We start from the raw sequence: 21369 nt of genomic DNA, 5'->3' as shown, positions 1-21369 counted from the left end.
ACTCCATGTCAAGGTGGTAGCAGTTGCTCTGAAAGTTCAATGTAAAGTGTTCAGTAGCCAGTTGGTTCCTATAACAGAAAACCATCGGTTTTCTTCCATGTACCACACTTGCTAGACACATGGCCTGGTCCCTAATAAGCCATCAATAAATCATAGCTCTTGGGGTTATTATGGGTGAGTACAATATAAGTTGGATCACTTGCAAAGGCCTCCTTTTCTTTTGAAGAAGATTTGTGTCTGTTTGAGGTTCAAGTCCATCAGGCAATGTATCAATTACAGGGTTTGAGAAAAGATATGTAAACCATCTTGGCTGTCATGTGCAAGGCACTGTGCTGGCCACTTATACACATGTTCCTTACCTAAGGGGCAAGATATGATCAACAGCTTGAATTAAGGCTTTCCAAATTGTTCTCAATCGCATAACCAAGACACAGTCACCAATCTGGTCACTGCTTTTAGAGTTTCCCAGGTCTTTCTCAGGACACTTTAGTGCCCTTCTTTAAAGGGTACACTTGTAACTCTCTTCTCAACCAGTTGTTGAAGAGCTTACCAACTTTAAGAGAAAAATTCTCTTTATATAGCCAGAGCTCTGAGTCTTCTACCCTGAAAACATCAAAAGTGGTCCTACAATGAGGTTCAGAGCCCAGAGGTCTTCTAGTCTGACTGACTATTAGCAACTGCCCTGGACAGGGAGGCCTGGCCTGCTGCAATTCATGGGGTCGCAAAGAGTTGGACACGACTGAGCGACTGATCTGATCTGATCTGATCTGGTCTATCCTAGTGTTAGGATCTTAAGAGGTACTAGACACATAACAAAATGCATTGTGTGAGACCTTGTTTGGATCCTGATTTAAACAAATATTTTCAAATTTGAGATTGAGGAAGTGGAGACTGATGATTATAAAGAATTGGTGTTGTGTTTGTGCTTTTTACGTCCTTATCTTTCAGAAATATGTAATGATACGATATCTGAGATTGGCTTCAGGATAAGCCAGTGGGGTCAGGAGTGGAGAGAAGTATTCAGGTGTTTAAATGAAACAAGATTGGTTACTCTGTCCTATTTTATATATTTGAAAGTTTCCATCATAAAAAGATTTTTTACACTGCAAGCTCTGCTTTAATGCAGATTCCTAGGCCCCACTTCAGAGACTGTGATCAGCAGATTGGCAGTGGGACAGAGAAATCTGCTTTTTCAGAAGCATGCCAGGTGCCTGGTCCTGCTCAGCTCCTCACTGTCTTCTCCCGCTCTCCTTGCAACTACTTGTGCCACCCCATCTCGGAACACACCACTTACTGAGAGTTCATTCCAGAGAACACAAAAAAGAGTAGTCCAAGGTATATCACAGGCCGAAGCATATATTGATCAAGGCTGCAGGGCTGGTTCAACAGGGAGGGTAGATCCAGTAAGACTTGACAAGCCACATGAGAAGATAAATATAGACCGAAATTTCACCTAAGTCCCAACTCCATTCAGATGGTATAGCTTCCAGAGAACACTAGTCAAGAAGAAGTCGATGGCCAAGTCAAGGGTCAGCAGGGCAGGGGACACATGTTTGCTCGGCTGTGTTTGCTCAGGTGGGTCTTTGGAAAGAGGCCAGTCACAATAGCTGGTGCTCACAGGTGGTTCTCGGGACTATTGTCCTAGGTTTAGGAATCAGCCACAGGCTAACAGGAATTAGCCTGCTGTGTGTATGTGTGCTGAGTCCCTCAGTTGTGTCCAACTCTTTCTGACCAGAGATGATTAATTATCGAAAGTATCCATGAACCAACAGCGCAATTGCCAACTAATTGCCAGTATAGAGCATTATCAAAGTACAAGTGGGTTTTGGGTTCCGTGCAGATATCAGACCAGGGTTCACAAGCACAGGAAAAGTGTCTTGCTCTCATGGAGGCGCTGATAGATGGCAGGTGGCACTCCAAGGCTTTCTCCCTCTTTCCAGACCTCTTGATCCATAGTGATTATCTTTCTTATGTACTCAGAATTTGTTTTCACAAGTTCTTTTTTTTTTTTCCTTCACTGTTTAATACTTGTATTGATAACCACCTCCCCTTTCCTAATCAACTTTTTTGACTTCATGTTTATTTTAAAGGCTTGAAGGCAGAGGCTGCATTTCATGTTTTTTGGCATTCTCTTTAGCAGTGATTTTCAGTAATGGAGGATGTAAAGGCCTTATGCATGTATAAAGATGAAGCTGTATTGACTGACACTGCGATGGCAATCAGGAGTCCCTTCTGGCTTCCAATTGTGACTTCAACACTACTGCACTTCAGCGTTTCACACACACTGTTCCTTGCACTAATAAGCTCTCAGCAGGTATTTGCATTTTTGGAAAGCCAAAAGGAGACAGCCATGCCAACATTTAAAGTTCTAACGGTACATAAAATATATGTACACATTGCCATTTCTAAAATTACTCTTAACATTACTTCTTAGCAGATGTTATTAAAATTTTGTATTTTAAAACTGTAGTTAATATGTACCTAGATCAAAGGGAACTCTTCCTTCATGCTGTACTTTGTTTAATGAATAATTTTTTTTTAAGTGTAACCAGTCTCTTGGCTAATGAGCTTGGCCTCTCAGTGGAATTACTAAATGGTAACCATGTTTCTAAATAGTTTCCTTGCCTCTGGCATGAGTCTGTTTCTCCATCACTAGGGTTTCCATGTTCTTCCAAACTAATACAAAGTATAAAGAATCAGTATGCTATTTTATTTTTCTCCCAAAGGACTGCAATTGTTGGTCTGGTAGTATCCGGTAAGTGTGAAATCAGTTTACATGTAATGCTATAACTGCCTTTTACAGGAAGTTTCCAAGAGATTACAAGCAGTACAAGGGAAATAAGCAGTCTGTGATTTCCTTTCTTTTCAGTATAATCTTAGCAGGGAGGATGCTTACCCGGGCCCATGCTACTAAATAAAGCACTCCTCCCTCAAACCATCATTCTCCCAAATGGCTTTGGAATGCTCATTCCTTGAAGGTTATATCCCATTTCAACAAAAATGAAGGATTGACATATCCGTTACATAACATTTCCAAGGCCACGTGCAAGCAACACAAGTTCAATACAACAAAAGAATCTGGGCAGTTCCTTGAATTCTGTTTTAAATATGGCATATCACTTCCTTTTAGTGAGTAATAAATAATGCGCCATTGCATAGAATTTTAAAACTTACAAGGCCCTTCAGGAAGTTACTTTCCTCACACTCTTATCCACTAGGCATTTTATCAACTCCAATTTACAGAGAGAATTAGTACTGAAGATGAGAGAGGTTAGGTGACTTGCCAAAGGCCATACATTAGTGAGAATGTAGCTAGAGATTTCAAATTTTCTCCTTTGAAAGCCTGTGTGTGTGTGTCTGTGTATTATGTCAATGTTAAATTATATTATTATAAAAGACAGGATCCTTCATGGGATATTCTTTCTATTTCAAGTTAGTATTACTACAGATGATGACTTGGTAGGAGAACTCTGCTTTTGATAAAAGGAGGATTGAATTCCCTGGGTGTTCTTCGCTGCGTTCTGTGGGTGTCCCTTTATCCTATCAGCTCTCCAAATGTGATGTGAACACTTCTGGGGTCTCTTTTGCAGATTGGTAGCTAATTCTAGGGACTTCCCTGGTGGCTCAGATGGTAAAGCATCTATCTACAATGCAGAAGACCTGGGTTTGATCCCTGGGTTGAGAAGATTCCCTGGAGAAGGAAATGGCCACCCACTCCAGTACTCTTGCCTAGAAAATCCCATGGACGGAGGAGCTTGGTGCAGGCTACTGTCCATGGGGTCGCAAAAAGTCGGCTAGGGAGAAGGCAGTGGCACCCCACTCACTCTTGCCTGGAAAATCCCATGGATGGAGGAGCCTGGTAGGCTGTAGTTCATGGGGTCACACAGAGTCAGACACAACTGAGCGACTTCACTTTCACTTTCATGCATTGGAGAAGGAAATGGCAACCCACTCCAGTGTTCTTGCCCGGAGAATCCTAGGGACGGGGAAGCCTGGTGGGCTTCCGTCTATGGGGTCACACAGATTCGGACATGACTGAAGTGATTTAGCAGCAGCAGCAGCAGCAGCAGCAGCAACTAACTCTAGAGCCTTGATAGGAAAACTACTTCCATTTGAAGGCAAAAACATCTGCTTGTCTTTTAGTGATGCCAGCAGCTTTAATGATTATGGAAGCTACTAGCTACATTGAGTCAGTGATGCCATCCAACAATCTCATCCCCTGTCATCCCCTTCTCACTCAATGGACATGAGTTTGGGCAAACTCTGGGATATAGTGAAGGACAGGGAAGCCTGGCATGCTGCAGTCCATGGAATCGCAAAGAATCAGATACGACAGAGTGACTGAACAACAGCATCTAGCCACCTATGGCTGTTTCAGTTTAAATTAATGAAATTCAGTAAGATTAAAAATTTACTTCTCAGTTATACTAGCTTTATTTCAAATGCTCAATAGCCACAGATGGTTAGTGGCTACCGTATTGGACAGTTCAGATACAGAACATTTCTTTCACCACAGAAAGTTCGTTGGGGGCACTTGAACATGCAGATGTATAGCTGTAAACAACACAGTTATCTTCTTAATAAAGTAGACATTTAACAATAATTATGTTCTCAAATGTTATCTTTGGTTTGAACTGGGGCACTATATTCCCTGTTTTGATCTTAAATATGTTTTCAGTGCCCTCAACTAAGGGTTAAAGGGAGGATAATTTCATAATTAAAGTCTTTGATAAACCCACTGAAGCTCTCTATATTGGGAAGCACTAATTTCTTGATCTGTTTCTTTTATAAAAATGCTTTAAATACCCTTATTTAATACCAGATAAATCCTTGCCACTCAAAGCAGCATAGCTCCACCTGGGAACTCATTAGAAATGTAGACTCTTGGGCTCCACCCCAGCCCTGCTGAATTCTAGTTTGCATTTTAACAAGATCCCCCAGTATTCACCTGCACACTGAAGCTTAAGTCCTGCTATAAATTTCTTTCTAAAAATGGGCCTTCCTAACCTTGAATAGATCTGTTGTTCTTCAGACTTTTGTATAAAAGTCAAATATTCCCCCCTTTATTTCCAACCCTTTTACCTGGTCCCCCAAAGAGGATTTTTGTTCTTGATTCCTTTTCGCCTCTTCCTTCTGGTCTAGTATTTAGACCACTCAGCATCTTATCTCTGCTTCTCTCTGGATTAAGCCTACCATGAATTCTGAGCTCCTTGCAGTGCTGGGACTCTGTGATAGAGGACTATGCCCTTGAGAGCTACTCTTTTCCTTCTCCATCCTTGTTTCCCTCTTCTCTCAAGTCTTCCTATTTTCCTAAAAAATATTCTTTTTTTTCAACTCTCTGCTTCTAAGCTGAAGTTTCCCTTCTCTTCTCACTCTGCAACATTGCACTTTAGTTGGAATTTGTCACACTTTACTAAGCATGTGTGAACCCTGGTAGTTTTACACAACCCACTCAGGGAGTCTTAAAACTTTGTAATTTGTCCTAACTTCTCCTTGCTCTACTATAATGTAAGAACAAACTTAAGATCCTATGTTTACATATAACATTGGCTCTTCCAGCCCCCCACCTGTGTGCCTCTGTGTGTGTGTGTGTGCACATATATAATATATAGTTTAATAGTTATGATTCATAGACTGTAGAAGGTTAGGTGATAGTGACAGAAGGAAAGCTATAGATGAAATGTCAGTATTAGAGGGAAAAGATAGTATTTTTATTATCTGCTTTGTGTAATATCTTATGTTATCTAAATACTTCCTTTTGGTTTTCCATGTCTTCCTAGATATATTTGTGAGGATTTTGGAGAGCAATAAAAAGGTCATTGCAATGGTCTACATAAGAAAATAGGGTACTGGTCAGGGGCTAGAGAGAAGAGAATGGGTACAAATATTGGGTTGGCCAAAAAGTTCATTGGGGTTTTCCCATAACAGCATTCAAAAACCCTAATGAACATTTTAGCCCAACCCGATACCTGTAAGTAACAGAATATTCAGGACTACTTTAAGTTCTGGGAGTGAATCCTTTTTTTTTTTTCCCCATAAACTTGCATTCCAACTAGGGAGACATGGACAATCCAAAGGAAGCATTTAGAAAATACAAGAGAAAATGTTATATGAGAAAATGTCATGGCAGGTAATAAAAATGATTGCTGTTGTTTACCTCTCATGACACTAGCCTTATTAGCATCCACAAATTTGTCCATTTTGGAATCCTATGATAATACCTTTAGTATCTTTGATAAAATCTAGAGTATACACCATATTGAAAAATGCTGTGTTTAGAAGTCATTAGATGCTGAAAACTTCGATTCCAGAGATATCTGCCCAGTCCTTACATCACTAGAGAGAGATGCTTTCATTCTCCATAAGATTTAAAATCCTAAAAAGACACTGACTTTCATTCATACTAGAGAATGCCACCCTCAGCTCTAATGCTGTTTATCAGGAAGCCCTAAAACACTTCACACCCTCATTATCTTCTGGGTCTTAGCCAATCTTTGTTTATTTCAAGTTTCCTTCCTTTGTTGGGTCATCCCAGTCTTCCTTCTGGGTGCCCTGCCAAGCTGTGCCAAGTACTTTGAACAGTCTGTCTTTACTAACTTATTGTCCTGGTTTATTTTAAGTATATCCCCTGATAGTTTTCATGGAGCTTTTTAGAATTGATTTGGTAAAATAAAATTGTTTTCTACAATCCTACATTATTTGATCTAGTCTACATCAAAGAAATATAGTTATTCTTGATAGTCCCATGACATTATTGTTAACTCTGTATATCTGTTTAATATCTATATTTAGTTATCCATCATTTCCAAGTTTGTATGAAACCTCAATATTCATAAGTATCAAATTACTTTTGTATAATAACATAATGTGAGCTGTCTGATAGGTGTTTATCAAATATTTTACATGGTGTTAGTAATTTATTACTCCAAAAGGACAACTTTTAATTTATATTTTAAATTTTTATCTCTGGAGCTCCTATCCAGTCAAATGTATAAATGACATTAGAGGTTGTGTCAAGCTTTCATTCAAATTCACAAATTCTATTTATGTATAATTCCAGTTTCTTTTATACTTTTCATATATCTACATGTCAAATTTCCTTGACAATCACTTGAAATGTAACTCATTTAATTCTAACAATAATCATTTCTTGATTTTTAAATTCTTTTTCATCACCTTCACTTCTGATATTGATCTTCTTTTATAAAATCAAAAGTACTCAGTAAGGAATAGAGAGAGACACTTCAGAAAACCTGTCATCAAAATTCATTACAGAGTGGTGTTAAGTCCACCTCTCAAAAAAAAAATCCATCTTTGATAAGTGCACAGAAGATATCTATATTAGAAGTATTAATTAATTGATCAATTAATTTATATGCCAGGCAAAGTACTAGAGATGAAATTAAAGCAGTCCTTGACTTCAAAGAATTCATGTCTGGTGAAGATAAGATGTAAGTTGGTAAATCACCATGGTAAGTGCTCTAAGAGTTATGAACAAAGTGCTACAGGAACAACTGGTTTTGCTTTACCTAAAATAGAGGATTCACAGTAGGTGAGTATTTAGGGGAGAAAAATCAGTTTTCTCCTTTTGTGTAGGGAAAAGCAGTTCTTCCCTTCTATATTTCTCTTCTATGTGTCTCTGTTACTTTTACACAGAACACTTCACTTTTAATATAGTGGTTTTCCCACACACAAATGATACAAGCTTCATGTCCTACAATTTAACTCAGTTCTGCCACCATCTGCCTGAAGGTAGCATCAGATTTCACAGGTGAAGGCCTCAGCCCCATAAGACTTCCCCCTCAACTTCATATGTCAGTTGCAAGCCCAGGTAATAGCCTATAGATGGGAGATTCCAAAGGGCCACTCATCAGGTTTAATTTGCTAGAGCAGCTCTCCTAATTAAGGAAATATTTACTCATACCAGTTTATCATGGGCTTCCCTGGTGGCTCAGATGATAAAGAATCCATCTGCTATGCAGGAGATGCAAGAGAAACGGGTATGATCCTTGGGTCACAAGATCCCCTGGAGAAGAAATGGTTACCCACTCCAGTATTCTTGCCTGGAGAATTCCATGGACAGAGGAGCCTGGCAGGCTACAGTCCATAGGATTGCAAAGCACAACAGATTATTATAAAAAGATATGATAAAGGATACAAAAGAATATCTAGATAGAAGGGATATGTAGAGCAAGGTATAGGGAAAGGGGTGGAGATTCCATGTGTTCACCAAACCAGAAACTCTCTGAACTCCCTACTATTGGGATTTTATGGAGACTTTCTCACATAGGCATGATCAATATTTAAGTCAATTTCTACCTTCCTCCCCTCTCCAGAAGATAGATGGGGCCAAAAATTCCAAGCTTCTAATCATGTCTTGTCCCTGATTCAGGAGCTATCCAGGAACCTACCCAGAGTCACCTTATTAGAATAAAAGATGCTCCCAGAGCTTTTATCACATAGGAATTTACAAGAGTTTTGGGAGGTCTGTGTCAGGGACAGGGGCCAAAGACAAACACTAGAACAAGAGATCATTCTAGGGTTCTTATCATTTAGGAAATTACAAGGGTTTTAGAGCTCTGTGCTAGGAACCAAGGGCAGAGACCACTATATATCTGATCTGATCTATATATTTATCATGTTTTTTCCCTATTTATGTCACATTGAGTTACTATAAAACATTATTTTGAAACATAAGCAAGAACAATGAAATGAAAAACCATTCTCGGAAATGTCTTTACACGTGTCCAAGGAGAGCATGAAAAGGAAAAAAAAATGCTAATGTTTTTTATTTGTAAAATTTCTACCTTCAAAGGGACAATTGGAGCTAAGAGAGACTTGATACATGTTTGGTTCTTTTTTTACATTTTTATATGACAGCAAGATCAATGCTGAAGATGAAGCCCCCAGAGGATAAAGCTCTTACAGTCACTCCCCAAATTTCAGCCTATTTAAATATTTTACCCATTTCACTGATACCTACCTTCACTTTCCCTGGAGCATGTTTGTTTGATACCACCCGTGACCTCATGGGTATTTATGTAGCTGGCTTGTTTGTTTTCAGTGATGTTTTCTGGCAGTTATTTATCGTTTAGGTCCTTTTGGTTTATTTCAGCAATCTACTAATTAATACCTAAATATTCCGATAAAAGGATCTTTTACATAATGTACTTTGTTTTGATTCCCAACTCAAGAACTGTCTGTGTCTGCTTTTTGTGCACTAAATGCCCAAGGCTGCTTCTTGTAGTTTTCACTGAGCCTTCCATTTTCCTCATCTTTTCTGAACGCATGCAATAACTCTATACTGACATTTTTTGTTGTGTTTATTTTATTCCAAAATGTTCTTAGATTCCTATATATCACGTTAAGACAATGGGAGCTTTACTTTCTAAGATTTCTTTTATCTTCTCAAAATGTCTAGTATTGTACCCTCAACAGTGTTGACAGAAGTTACTCACTGCCTCTTCAGACTTTGAAGGCAGCTCACGTGAAGCTGGGTGATCATACACCATGTGCAAGTCAGAGCTGTGCATTTAAATGGTACAAAACAATATCAAAATGAAGAAATCCCCAGACTTAACCAACTACCTCAAGTTAAATATATCAGAGTTGAAAGTTTATATAGACTTTTCCATATATCATCACAGTAATCCTCAAGTGCAAAGACAAAATACTAAGCTACCTTTTTTGGTTCCATTTTAAATTAATTAAAACAAGTGCTCTTGTAAAAACTTAGAACTCTAAGTAGTACAAAAGTAAAAGTGAGGACTCCAATCCCACTTACCTAAAGCTGACCATGATTAACAGTTTAGAATATATAATTTCAGATCCTTTTCTGTGTATTTATTGACATACTCATATAATAAAGCAGGTTTTGCATATTATTCTACTTCCTTTTTAACATGTCAAATATGGTTTTGGGCTTCTCTGGTGGCTCAGTTGATAAAAAATCTGCCTGCAATGCAAAAGACCTGTGTTTGATCCCTGGGTCAGGAAGATCCTGACGGAGAAGGGAATGGCTACCCACTCCAGTATTTTTACCTGTGAAATCCCATGGGCAGAGGAGCCTGGCAGGGCACAGTCCATGGGGTCTTGAAGAGTTGGACACAACTGAGTGACTAACACTTTCACACTATAATTTATGTTTCTGTCTATAAATGGATATCAGTCATAAATTATTTGCAGGTTTTGATTTTTCTCTTAGAAGCAATCCTTTAATAAACACCCTCATACAATTATCTTTGAGCTTGAAAGTGAAGATTTCTCTTGGATTTATATTAGTGAAATTACAAGGTCAAAGAGAATAAACATTTTAAATAATGAAAGATAATACCAAATTGTCTTCCAAAAACTGTTACATTTTAAAATTTTTTTTAACTTTTTATTTTATGTTGTAATATAGCCAATTAACAATGTTATGATCGTTTCAGGTGAACAGCAAGGGGACTCAGCCATACATGTATGCATTCTCCCCCAAACTCCTCTCCCTTCTAGGCTGCCACATAACATTGAGCAGAGTTTCCCTGTGCTATACAGTAGGATCTTATTGGTTATCCATTTTAAATATAGCAGTGTTTACATGTTGATCCCAAGCTCCCTAACACACTTCCATTTTTTTAAATCAAGTTTTCTCACCGATAGTGTGTGAGAGTACCCTTTTCTCTATACTCTCACTCAAAGTGTTTTTTTTCAAGTATTGAATTTGTTACAGTATTGCTTCTGTTGTTTATGTTCTGGTTTTGGGCCACGAGACAAGTGGGATCTTAGCTACCCAACCAGGGATGGAACCCAGAACTCCTGCACTGGAAGTCCCAACCACTGGACCATCAGGGAGGTCCCTCAAAGTGTTTATTAACAATCTCTTTTAGTTTTTATCAGTCTAGTACACCCAACATGTTATCTTATTGCTGTTTTATTTTGTATTTCCCTAATCATGAGGCTTAATTTTATTCGTGTTTCTTCTTCAATAAATTTCCTAGTCCAACTGTTTCTCATTAATTTCTATATGCCTCAATTTCCTTAGCTGTTCCCCTTAGGTGAATATTGTTGTGAATTAACTGTTATGAAAATCCTCATTTACTAAACATTATTTTGAATGGGTCACTGTCTTTTCTAAGAAAGATAGACTAAAAAAAATAGAAGTACAGCTGACTCGTGAACAACGCTGGGGTTAGGACTCCAACCCATACAGTAGACAATCCACTTATAACTTCACAGGTCTCATCTTGAAAGTTCCACATTCACAGGTTCAGTCAACCTGATTGTGTGGTACTATACTATTTCTCATTGAAAAAAATCCACTTATAAGTGGACTGACACAGTGCAAACCTGTGGTGTTCAAGATTCAGATAAAGCTTTTCAAATTTTTCTTCTTGTATTTGATATTCTATTTTTAATTATGTACTTTTAAATTTTGCTTTATCTCGACTCACACAGCAACACCATATATGCTGTATTTCGACTAGCGATAACAATACATATACTTCAAGGAGAACTACATATATTCCATTAGTATAAAATGCATTTCTGTCCATATTGCTCCCTTAGTACAGTTTCCCCAGCCAAAGATATTAAATAAAACCAGCATTATTTCAAAATGTATTATGAAACAGATACCTAACTTTCTCCTCTATTGTTTTTCAGTCACTAAATTGTGTCTGACCAGGCTCCTCTATCTCCACTATCTCTTGGAGTTTGCTCAAATTCACATCCACTGAGTCAGTGATACTATCTAACCATCTCATCCTCTAAGTCTTCAGTTCAGTTCGGTTCAGTTCAGTTCAGTTGCTCAGTCGTATCTGACTCTTTGCATCCCCATGAATCGCAGCATACCAGGCCTCCCTGTCCATCAACAACTCCTGGAGTTCACTCAGACTCACGTCCATCGAGTCAGTGATGCCATCCAGCCATCTCATCCTCTGTCGTCCCCTTCTCCTCCTGCCCCCAATCCCTCCCAGCATCAGAGTCTTTTCCAAGGAGTCAACTCTTCGCATGAGATGGCCAAAGTGTTGGAGTTTCAGCTTTAGCATCAGTCCTTCCAATGAACACCAAAGACTGATCTCCTTTAGAATGGACTGGTTGGATCTCCTTGCAGTCCAAGAGACTCGCAAGAGTCTTTTCCAACACCACAGTTCAAAAGCATCAATTCTTCAGCACTCAGCTTTCTTCACAGTCCAACTCTCACTTCCATACATGACCACAGGAAAAACCATAGCCTTGACTAGATGAACCTTTGTTGGCAAAGTAATGTCTCTGCTTTTGAATATGCTATCTAGGTTGGTCATAACTTTCCTTCCAAGGAGTAAGCATCTTTTAATTTCATGGCTGCAGTCAACATCTGCAGTGGTTTTGGAGCCCCAAAAAATAAAGTCTAACACTGTTTCCACTGTTTCCCATCTATTTGCCATGAAGTGATGGGACCGGATGCCATGATCTTCGTTTTCTGAATGTTGAACTTAAAGCCAACTTTTTCACTCTCCTCTTTCACTTTCATTAAGAGGCTTTTTGGCTCCTTTTCACTTTCTGCCATAAGGGTGGTGTCATCTGCATATCTGAGGTTATTGGTATTTCTCCCAGCAATCTTGATTCCAGCTTGTGCTTCTTCCAGCCCAACGTTTCTCATGATGTACTCTGCATATAAGTTAAATAAGCAGGGTGACAATATACAGCCTTGACGTACTCCTTTTCCTGTTTGGAACCAGTCTGTTGTTCCATGTCCAATTCTAACTGTTGCTTACTGACTTGCATACAGATTTCTCAAGAGGCAGGTCAGGTGGTCTGGTATTCCCATCTCTTGAAGAATTTTCCACAGTTTATTGTGATCCACACAGTCAAAGGCTTTGGCATAGTCAATAAAGCAGAAATAATAGATGTTTTCTGGAACTCTCTTGCTTTTTCCATGATCCAGCAGATGTTGGCAATTTGATCTCTGGTTCCTCTGCCTTTTCTAAAACCAGCTTGAACATCTGGAATATCATGGTTCACATATTGCTGAAGCCTGGCTTGGAGAATTTTGAGCATTACTTTACTAGCATGTGAGATGAGTGCAAATGTGTGGTAGTTTGAGCATTCTTTGGCATTGCCTTTCTTTGGGATTGGAATGAAAACTGACCTTTTCAGTCCTGTGGCCACTGCTGAGTTTTCCAAATTTGCTGACATATTGAGTGCAGCACTTTCACAGCATCATCTTAAGGAGTGATAAATATATATATAGGATATGTATGTATATATAGGTATATATATATAGGATATGTAATTATATGATACATACATACAATGGAATGCTATTCAGCCATATAAAGGAAGGAAATTTTGCCATTTGCTGCAACATGGTGATTCTTTACCATCTTAGCTGCCACAGAAGCCCATATTTTCACGTCTGCCCTGGTTAAATTGCTTCCTATCAAAGTATCATGTTCCTATCTGGCTACATTGCAGACTTCATAGTCCCAAAATCTTCAACTTTTAGAAATGAAAGAGCTATTAGAATATACTTGGATATAATTTCTCATCTCAGTAGATGATTTAATGGCTGCATGTCTCATTTAATTTTTTAAAATATGGAATTTAATGTGAGAATTCTAAGGCAGCTAATTATATAAAGGAGAAGAATGCATTGGGCCTCAGGGTCATGGATTTTAAAGTTGTTTTTGTCATTCTGCTCTACCTCTGTGTCTGATTCTTTCTCCCATCTATTGGCTATTTCTACCACTCGGATCAAACTGAGGAAAGTGGCCACCAACCAGTTGCAAGTTAGTGTACTCTCAATTTTATCAGTTTCAGCCACCAGAAGGAGGCTGACATTAATTTTTTGGTTCCAGTTCTAAAATTCCTTGAGAAAAAAACTCATATTTACACACATGGACCAATCAACCTTGTCCATGGGCAGCGTTGAAGTTAATGAATTTGGTGACTTGCAGTGAGGTCCCATTGTAACCATAGAGATGATGGAGTTGAAGAGGGTGCTTGGCAGAAGAAAGCCTCTGTATCAACCATGAAATACTTTAGTCTATATCTATCATGTAGTAGATGATGAGAATGAGGCTCAGAGAAGTGAGAGGATCAAGGCTAGTAAGACAGCTCAAAGCAGATTACAGGTCTCCTTAGTACTAGGCTTATGTTTTCTTACTCAACGGACATTTATGGAGCATTCTATATGAGCCAGAGTACATCAAGGCTGTATATTGTCACCCTGTTTATTTAACTTATATGCAGAGTACATCATGAGAAACGCTGGACTGGAAGAAACACAAGCTGGAATCAAGATTGCTGGGAGAAATATCAAGAACCTCAGATATGCAGATGACACCACCCTTATGGCAGAAAGTGAAGAGGAACTAAAAAGCCTCTTGATGAAAGTGAAAGTGGAGAGTGAAAAAGTTGGCTTAAACCTCAACATTCAGAAAACGAAGATCATGGTATCCGGTCCCATCACTTCATGGGAAATAGATGGGGAAACAGTGGAAACAGTGTCAGACTTTATTTTTGGGGGCTCCAAAATCACTGCAGATGGTGACTGCAGCCATGAAATTAAAAGACGCTTACTCCTTGGAAGGAAAGTTATGACCAACCTAGATAGCATATTCAAAAGCAGAGACATTACTTTGCCAACAAAGGTTCATCTAGTCAAGGCTATGGTTTTTCCTGTGGTCATGTATGGATGTGAGAGTTGGACTGTGAAGAAGGCTGAGCGCTGAAGAATTGATGCTTTTGAACTGTGGTGTTGGAGAAGACTCTTGAGAGTCCCTTGGCCTGCAAGGAGATCCAACCAGTCCATTCTGAAGGAGATCAGCCCTGGGATTTCTTTGGAAGGAATGATGCTAAAGCTGAAACTCCAGTACTTTGGCCACCTCATGCGAAGAGTTGACTCCTTGGAAAAGACTCTGATGCTGGGAGGGATTGGGGGCAGGAGGAGAAGGAGACGACAGAGGATGAGATGGCTGGATGGCATCACTGACTCGATGGACGTGAGTCTGAGTGATCTCCGGGAGTTGTTGATGGACAGGGAGGCCTGGTGTGCTGCGATTCATGGGGTCGCAAAGAGTCGGACACGACTGAGCGACTGATCTGATCTGATCTGATATGAGCCAGATGGGCTGCTCCTGATCATCAGATGGTTACAACAGTGAACAGCCAGGGAAGTCCTTGTCCTTCCTCAACTGCTTCTTAGATCAAACAGGTGGTCTTCTGATAGCTACTGCTACTGCTAAGTCACTTCAGTCGTGTCTGACTCTGTGTGACCCCATAGACGGCAGCCCACCAGGCTCCCCCGTCCCTGGGATTCTCCAGGCAAGAACACTGGAGTGGGTTGCCATTTCCTTCTCCAATGCGTGAAAATGAAAAGTGAAAGTGAAGTCGCTCAGTCATGTCCAACCCTCAGCAACCCCATGGACTGCAGCCTACCTGGCTTCTCCATCCATGGGATTTTCCAGGCAGGAGTACTGGAGTGGGGTGCCATTGCCTTCTCTGGGTCTTCTGATTACCTTCTCCTAAACAGCTTAGTTTTTTTGTGTTTGTTTTTTTTTTTAATCACTGCTCCTAATCTTCCTGATTGAAAACTCAAGAAGATAACCCATTCTTTTGCCTCTTCATTGCTTTCTCACACACCAATTGATTCCTGTATTAGCTTTTCTAAAATCTACACAGAGTGATTGCTCTGAGACACACCCAATCATAAGATACACATTTAATATGCACCAGGCTTTTGAAGGAGTAGGTGTTTTCATCGTATAGCAGGCACATTGTAAGTACAGAGGAAAAAATAAACACTTTTAGCTAGTAGTTGCAATACTCTACTGACTACTTTTCCTCAAAGGAGGAACTTTTAAATATACAGAATTGAATTCCTTGAGAAATTTTTGGGAATGCCAAGAGGGAAAGAATATAAAGGAATCGACAGTACATTGAGTCTTGGTTTATAGTCAGACAGTGCACTTTCCATTCACCAGCTCTGTGAACTTCAGAAGTTCCTTAACTTCTCTGTGGCTTAATTTTCTAACTTATAAGAATGGAGACTAGATCATCTCTATTGAAATTATTTATTATTTCTATTGTTACTATATTCTTAAGATTAGAGAAGCCAATGAAAAAGAAAATCCGTTCCAGTTTCAAAATCCCACACTTTTGCCAAGTGGTTTCCCTCTGCTTTGCAAAGGTGAAACAGTGCTTACATTTTGCTGTTTGTACAGAGATCCTAAATAAGCTAATTTGTATGAATTAAATCAACCAGATTTCTTTGAAAACAGGATGACTTTGTCTCCCAGTGCTAGCATTATAATGGGTTGCTGCTGTAATTTTAAAAATATCTATTTAGGTAGCCAAAACATCTCACACTGGCCTTGCATGGAAAAATGCCAGCCCTCCAAATGCTTTCTTTTGCCCCTTTCCATGTTAGAAGGCTAAGATGCGGTATGACTATGTAATTCATCCCACAGAATTCTCCACACACTTCATTCCATGAAAATTAAGAGAGCAATGGAGAGAAAAACATTTCATTTTTGTTCACTGGATGTCTCCAGGATGCCTACCTGATTCTTTTTTGTAGACGGGCTTTATTGTCTTCATTACCTGTACACATAGGTCAGTACATATTTTTTGGTCTCCTATCAGAACATTTTCATATTAAATTGTATTTTTTAAAAAAGATCTTGGATCCAGCACTTCCACCCTGCCTTCTGTTCCCTTGACTACCGGAGATGGCTGTGCCTTGATGGGCCCTGGAAGGGACAGCCTGTGAAATGTGCCAGTTCCCAGAAACGGCATACAGTCTCTGTGGCCGGATCAGGACAGCCATTCCTGGAAGCAGCCACTCAGGAGTGCTACTTTTAGCAACAATAGCAGCTAAGATATGATGAACGAGTCAGAACATTGTGCTGCATCTTTTCTAAGTCTCTTGAATGAGCCACTGTTTGTGGGTGCTGATAGCTGAATACTAGTTTTCATGGAACATAACTGTCAGTGTTTTCCCACTCAAAAGCAGCCACAGAGCAAACCTTCTGGAGTGGCATCTTGGCAATGGGCATCAAAAACCTTTAAAATATATGAAACTTATCTGAATAATTCTGCCTCTTAAGAATTTGTCCTAAGGAAATAAGTGTGTAGGATAGTGGCTGGTACCTAGGAAACTTATAATAAATGTTAGCTGTTACTATAAAGAAAAGTAATAACAGCACAGTTTATCGTGGTGGAAACTTAGATTAAACCTAGATGCACAAGACAAGGAGATTGGTGAAATAAATAGTATCATGTCAATATAATATACTACAGTGTGTGTAGTTGCTAAGTTGTGTTCGACTCTTTACGACCCCATGGACTGTAGCCTGCCAGGCTCCCCTGTCTATGGGATTCTCCAGGCAAGAATACTGGAGTGGGTTGCCATTTCCTCCTCTAGAATATATACTACTAGCAGTCTTTTAAAAGTATGCTAGTGGTTTCCAAATTTTGCTGTGCATCAGAATTATTTTAAAATTTTTAACCTGTTAAAAACAATTTCCCAGACCCCATCCAAACTATCCTAAAACTGGAAAGGTCAATAGGTAAGACAGAAGTTAGGCTTCATATGAACTCAGTGCATTTTATGGAAGGAATATTATTTTTTCTTAAAGCCTTATTTTTTGTGTCAGAGACTTGGAAACGTATTCGATCTATCACACAAACAATTCATCTGTTTCAAAAGGACCCATTTAAATCCTTCAGGTCACTGAAAACAGACCTAACTTGAAGCTACATCTCATTCACTGAACTTTTCTTTAAATGGACATCATTATGAAATGTCAATTCTCCAATTTATGCAGTCCTCTTTCTATATAGATAGATATCTGTTTGATAAACAAATAATACTTTCCTTCAAGAGGAACAGTACATTTGGAGAAGAATTTCACATTTGGGGCTGTCTTTCAATCTTTCTTCTCTCTGTGTGTTTTCATAACATCTATATTGGAATGAAAGATAGTTGGAAGCCTGTGGTTGAGTATGAAAGCATTTTGTTCCAGCCCCAAAATAAACAACTGTTTACCTGTATAGTTTCGTTCTTGCTCAAAGAAATATACACACTAAGAAAATGGCCAACTTAGAGCCTGTTATACAGAGTGAAGTAAGTCAGAAAGAGAAAAACAAATGTCATGTAATAACACATATACGTGGAATCTAGAAAAATGGTACTGATGAACCTATTTGCAGGACAGGAATAGAATAGAGACACAGACATAGAGAACAGACTTGCAGACACAGTAGGGGAAGGAGAGGCTGGGACGAACTGAGGGAGCAACGTTGAAACATATACATTACCATATGTAAAATAGATAGTGGGAAGTTGCTGTATAACATAGGGAGCTCAATCTGGTACTCTGTAATAACCTAGAGGAGTGGAATGAGGTGGGGGGGAATGAGAAGGAGGTTTAAGAAAAAAGGGGACATATGTATACTTAAGGCTGATCACATTGTTCTATGACAGAAACCAGCACAACATTGTAAAGCAATTATTCTCCAATTAAAAATTAAAAGAAAATGGCCAACCATGTGAAATTAATTAAACAAGGCTATTAGACTGAGGTGGCTTCCTTTTTTTTTTCTTGGCCCTCCTGTGCATGCGGCATCTTAGTTCTCCAACCAGGGATCCAGCCCATGCCGCCTGCAATGGAAGCACAGAGTGTTAACCACTGGACCCTCCAAGGAAGTCCCTGAGGTGGCTTTAATGCCTTAGTAGCTCCTGTAAGCAAACCCAAACTTAAGCTGAAATGCCTCAAGGTTAAGAAACAGAAGCCTAAGAACAACCAATCACAAACAGCCAACTTGGCTTCACCAAATAAGTCAAACGTTTAAGTTCAGTTCAGTTCAGTCACTCAGTCATGTCCAACTCTTTGCGACCTCATGAATCGCAGCATGCCAGGCCTCCCTGTCCATCACCAACTCCCGGAGTTCACTCAGACTCATGTCCATCGAGTCAGTGATACCATCCAGCCATCTCATCCTCTGTCGTCCCCTTAGTCTTTTCCAATGAGTCAACTCTTTGCATGAGGTGGCCAAAGTACTGGAGTTTCAGCTTTAGCATCATTCCTTCCAAAGAAATCCCAGGGCTGATCTTCAGAATGGACTGGTTGGATCTCCTTGCAGTCCCAAGGGACTCTCAAGAGTCTTCTCCAACACCACAGTTCAAAAGCATCAATTCTTCGTCTCTCAGCCTTCTTCACAGTCCAACTCTCACATCCATACATGACCACTGGAAAAACCATAACCTTGACTAGACAGACCTTTGTTGGCAAAGTAGTATCTCTGCTTTTGAATATGCTATCTAGGTTGGTCATAACTTTCTTTCCAAGGACTAAGTGTCTTTTAATTTCATGGCTGCAATCACCATCTGGAGTGATTTTAGAGCCCCCCAAAATAAAGTCTGACACTGTTTCCACTGTTTCCCCATCTATTTCCCATGAAATGATGGGACCAGATGCCAGGGTCTTAGTTTTCTGAATGTTGAGCTTTAAGCCAACTTTTTCACTCTCCTCTTTCACATTCATCAAGAGGCTTTTTAGTTCCTCTTCACTTTCTGCCATAAGGGTGGTGTCAGTTACAGCCAATCAATAATTTCCTTGCTTTGCTTCTGCCTCTTGTCTAGAAAAGTCTTTCCACTAGCTCTTTTGATGGGGCACTCCTAACCACTTCTGGTTTGTCTCTGCCTGATTTGAGTCAGTTTTTGCTCAAATAAACTCTTAAAATGTTGATATGCCTCAGTTTATCTTTCAACAACAGGATGTGGTTTCTTTCCTCATGAACTAATACTTCAAAGATCAACATAATAGATTGTATTTAAACTGACAATTCCAAGGTGTAGGAATTCAGAGATATTCCTTGCTCTTTATCAATATTGTTCCAAACCAATGAGATGACCCATTAGCTGACCCACTACTCACGCATTGAGTAACACTCTGTCATGTTTTAGGAAGAGTGTTACAGTTCTAAGTTCTTATTCCTTCCCACACAGCAACTTCCCTAATAGCAGCATTTTACAATTATGTAATGCCTATTGGTGCCTGCTGTAATCACTTCACCTAGGTATTTACATATTTCGTGCTCACCCTTAAGGTGATAGCACCAGGATTCAACCCTGTTTTACAGATGAAGAAATCTCACCTCAGGAAGGTTGAGGCATTTGCCCAAGATCACACAGTTACACACATATAATCCACAAGGAATTGAACCCAAGCATTCTGAGAGTCTTTGCATGTGACCTCAGCCCCAGTCGTAAGTGTACTACCCTAGTACTGAATTTCTGCTTCCTCCCCTGGAAAACCTTTGGGTGGAGGAGGGAAGGTAAAGGACTGAGTGGGAGGAAGTACCTCAGGGCAAAAAGGGGAGAATTCTGAAGTGTGTAAAGCGGAACTGTGAGAGAAGTGTCTGTAATCCTGCTCAGATCTTCTTGATTGGCCCAAGACCCTTGGAAAAGTATTTCATTTTTTTGAACCTCAGTTTCCTATTCTGTATTTGGTCCTTCTAGTGAAATAAGATAATGCATGCACTTTATTCACAGAGAAACCTTAGCTGTCACCTACCCCTACCCCCAAAGAAAGGCAAAGAAAGAAACTTGAGATCTTTGAATTAGCTAAATTGAAAAGACATGGAGTAGACTTTCCTTAGGACTGGATAACAAAACAAAGCCAGAAAAGAAAAACTTAAAAAATAAATCTGGCATTTGTTAACACTGATTTCTGTAATTTCAAATATTCTTTCTTCTTTCCTTTTTTTTTTTTTTTTTTTACTTTCTCTCCTTCCCTTCTTTCTCCTCACTGTTAATTTTTCCTTTTGTTTCTTAGTAGAATACTTTTTGAGAGTTTCCCAGGTAGCACAGTGGTAAAAAAAATCCACCTGCAATGCTGGAGATGCAGGAGACTTGGGTTTGATCCCTGGGTCAGGAAGATGCCCTGGAGGAGGAAATAGCAATCCATTCCAGTATTCTTGCCTGAAAATTTCCCTAGGACAAAGGAGTCTGTCAGGCTATAGTCCATGGGGTCGAAAAGAGTCAGACACAACTGAGCACACACACACACACACACACACACACACAGAATACTTTTTGGAAACCTCCAGCTTTGATTCAGCTAAAAGGAAAGAAGAGTAAGTTTCTACTGTGACCAGAAATCTAGGGAAAGCAGAGTACCCTAGGGGCCAACCCAGCTGCAAAACAAAAGTACAAAAAAAAGCTGGCTAAGTTGGGAGATGAATGTTCTAGAGGGAGGAAGAATGAGGATGACTAAAAATTGCAGATTCTTTCCAGTCTGGGATTGACTTCCCCAAGTTCTACTTTTATCATTGGTTTATTTCACTAGAAAGTGGTCCTTTGTCTAAACCATTTTATATTTCTTCTAGTATTCCTGTAGA

Source organism: Bubalus kerabau, chromosome 10, assembly GCF_029407905.1.
Source record: "Bubalus kerabau isolate K-KA32 ecotype Philippines breed swamp buffalo chromosome 10, PCC_UOA_SB_1v2, whole genome shotgun sequence".
NCBI classification, from domain to species: domain Eukaryota; kingdom Metazoa; phylum Chordata; class Mammalia; order Artiodactyla; family Bovidae; genus Bubalus; species Bubalus kerabau.
The sequence above is the reverse complement of the archived record's forward strand: the minus strand, read 5'-3'. Positions refer to the sequence as shown.